This window comes from Macadamia integrifolia, chromosome 1 (genome assembly GCF_013358625.1).
Source record: "Macadamia integrifolia cultivar HAES 741 chromosome 1, SCU_Mint_v3, whole genome shotgun sequence".
Classification (NCBI taxonomy): Eukaryota; Viridiplantae; Streptophyta; class Magnoliopsida; order Proteales; family Proteaceae; genus Macadamia; species Macadamia integrifolia.
Window position 1 is genome coordinate 24530688 of NC_056557.1, and position 3357 is coordinate 24534044.

General features: G+C 38.5%; 1 long non-coding RNA gene across 1 annotated transcript; it reads left to right on the forward strand.

Annotated features, from left to right (window-relative positions):
* The first annotated feature begins 235 nt into the window (after window positions 1-235).
* Window positions 236-933, forward strand: LOC122075270. Its single transcript, XR_006139212.1, has 2 exons — window positions 236-349; window positions 534-933. It is a non-coding gene; the product is annotated as an uncharacterized LOC122075270 (long non-coding RNA).
* Window positions 934-3357: the final 2424 nt, after the last annotated feature.

Below are 3357 nucleotides of genomic sequence, written 5' to 3' on the forward strand. Positions count from 1 at the left end.
AATGCTACCTGCTCTGGTAGCTTTTTCTCGCCATAGAAATAAAAGATGGAACAAATACAAAATTAGATAATAATACATAAGGAATATTAAATAATTCTTTTTTATTTTTGGTAAAGACTGATTAATTCTTATGCTCTGGCGATGGGTGGATGAAATATTGCAATGGATAAGATTTGCAATAACTCATTCTATAAATATGGCCGGCCCAAGGCAAGGTTCCAAAACATTACACTGTCCCAAGTGATAAGATACAAAGTTTTTAGTTCAAAGTCTGTTGCAGAAATCCTTCTATTCAAGAGAGACATGAAGAAAGTGGTATTCTTAATCTTACTTTTGGTTATTGCAAATGGTTACTCTCTCTCTCTCTCTCTCTCTCTCTCTCTCTCTTCTTTATTTTCCATCTTTCTTTTTAGTTTTACTTGAGTTCATTTTACGAACAAATTTTAAATAGATTTACTTTCTTTTCACTTCACCTTATAAAAATATGTATCAATGCTATATGACATGACGTATTTGTGTGTTTGACAATCCAGAGTCCACAGTGGAAGCAATGGCCTGTACGGGAGTTCCTGAATGCGTAGGATATCTTCCTCCATTTTGCTTCTTTCGATGTTATAATGGGCAATGTGTCAAGATGTGCAAGAAAGAGTCAATAGCAGAAGAACCTACCTGCCAAACCCATAAAGACTGCGTAAGAGAAATGGTACGTCATCCATATTGCTTCTCTCGGTGTGATAATGGAAAATGCAGTACAATGTGCGAGAGGAAGTCTACAGAGAAACTCAGCAATGAAAGTCCTTGAATTGCTTCTTTATTAGAGTTTTTTCTTGTTTTCCTAGTCATCCCAAAAATGAAGAATTATGAAATGTGTTAGCAGCAAAGATCTTGTGATAATTCAGTTTGAATAATAGTAAAAAATAAATTGAAGACTGAAATTCCTCATCGATCATCTGGCACCCTAGAGGATCGTCCACACAATACGGAATTTTTTTTCTAAAAGTATGTCATAGCTTCCAAAGATTGTATGGTATGCCCTAGGGGTGAAAGTTTGTCCCTGACAACCCGAACCCGCCTTGAACTGCCCTTAACCCGAACAGGGCTTGGGGGCCAAGTTTTATGATCTAGAGGGTGGGTTAGGGTTGAAAAACCCCAACCCTAGGTCAAGGTGGGACTCGGGTTGAGGCCTCAGCCCGGCCCCAGCCCAGCATAACCCGAACCAATCCGGCCTGAAATTTAACCCTCAATTTTTATATTAGAATTTAGGGCTCCTATTGGAATTTCATTTTTCTATAATTTTTTAATGTATAAGATATGAATGGTAAAAATAGGTCAATCAAGGTTAATCCAACCATTGCAGAAGCCAGGGTCAACCCAATACAGCCCAGCCTAGCCCAGCCTAGCCCGACCTAACCCAACCCAACCTAATTGACTTTGTCAAGGTTGGGTTGGGGTGGTATGAACCCTGTGGGGTTGGGCCTGAACATGAACCCAACAGGGTTAGGTGGGCTTGGGTTGAATTTTGAGGACCTAGGGTTGGGTTAGGATGCTAAGAAACCTGGCCCATCCAGTCCTATTTCACCTCTAGTATGCCCCTGAGATAATTTAGACAACTTATCCATTCCAGAATCGGTTAAAAATACTACGATAGGTCCATTTTGGTATGCAAAGACTGTGTCTAAGATCTAATGTGAATAACACAATTTGGCCCCCAATTTATGCAAATTAGGATTTCACGGAATTTTTTCTTTGAAGATAGTGTTGACTGTGTTTCCAGTATATAGCATTTGCAATTGATGTTTACATCATTAAATATTATGGGGAAAGATCATTTTGACGATTTATTGATCACCAAAATACTAAGATCCTTTGGAAAACTTCGAAAATAACAAATTACCCTCGAGCACAGAATTTCACCAGGAAATCGAAGGGAGCATCATAATTTAGTGTAGAAGCCATTTTTTAGCAAAAGAGGTAATTTTGTCTCTACTCCATTTCATTTATTTTATTTATTTCCAATAATTTATTTCACACCATTATAATGTCAAATTTATTATAAATATAATATAACATGTCATTTTACATGTTATATAAATTTATTGTTATAATGCCCGAAAGTTTTGTAAATACTCTAGAACTCTGCATTTTATGCCGTTATAATAGTAAAATTCTACCAAAAATAATTTTCCATAATCTCCCCTTTTAGGCCATCATTATGCCGAAATTAAGATTTTTCAAAGATTCTTCATATTTTATATCTTAATAATGCTCATATTTCCAAAAAATAAAATTATTTTCTTTGTTTTATGTCATTATGCCACCAAAATATTACCATGCTTCTATTTTCATATGTGTACCTGCTTTTTAGGAATAGCCAAACTAGAAAGAGACCGTCCTTTAGGCTGGGCAAGCTGATTGTCTAAACCCTTTCCAGCCCATAACTTGACCAAACCCAACCTCTAGGCAAGACCAGAAATCCATATGCATTAAAGTCATTCTCTCCCCCTTGTTGGGGGTGGGGTGGGGTGGGGTGGGGTGGGGGGGAGGAGGGTTATAGTTTTTAGACCATTATCAATGTGGTACTCCAAAAAATTAAATGCCCTCCTCACCCCTCTCCCCTCTAATGGAACGGAAGAAGAGGGAGGGGGAATGAGAAGAGGAGCGATACCCACAGGCATGAAAATCAACCCTGGCACCTAGCAACTACTCTGGGGACTTGTTAGACTCCTGTATTTTACCATTTCATGCATATATAAATTTGTTACTACATAGATACATATTCTTCGTGTTTGAAGTGAAATCTGACAAGGTGCTCCTTATTAGACTTCGATCCCCAGTAAGTGGGCACATCATTCCAAGGACTCTGAGTTTGGGTAATGGTCACTTCCTAAAAAGAGACTTCTTGCATAGCACATGCAGAGTCATGATTTTCCCCCACCCGTGGCATCGTTATGTGGTCCCTTTGGTAGATTTGGCCACTCCACAATGAAACCATGCCCTTTGATCTCATATATACCAATTGGTATACCATATGGATGAGACCTCAGACCTCTGACTCACCTTGTCCACCGCATAATATGTTTATCAGTTTCCAATACGTTACCTTGGCGAGGGTGCCCTCCATGTTTGTGCTGGGCTGCTTGAGGCTTATGTCCACAAAGGTACAACATGTGAGTACTCTGAGATTGGCTTATACATATTGGTTCCTAATAAAAGGAGGACTTCAATGTCCCAAAGGTCAGCCATTTGCATGTATCGATCATTTATTTGGACTTAGATAAGGAAAACTTAGGTTCACCACAACTGATAAATTGTTTGAGACTCTCAATTTGAGAATCCATCAAACAAGCATCAAGTTCT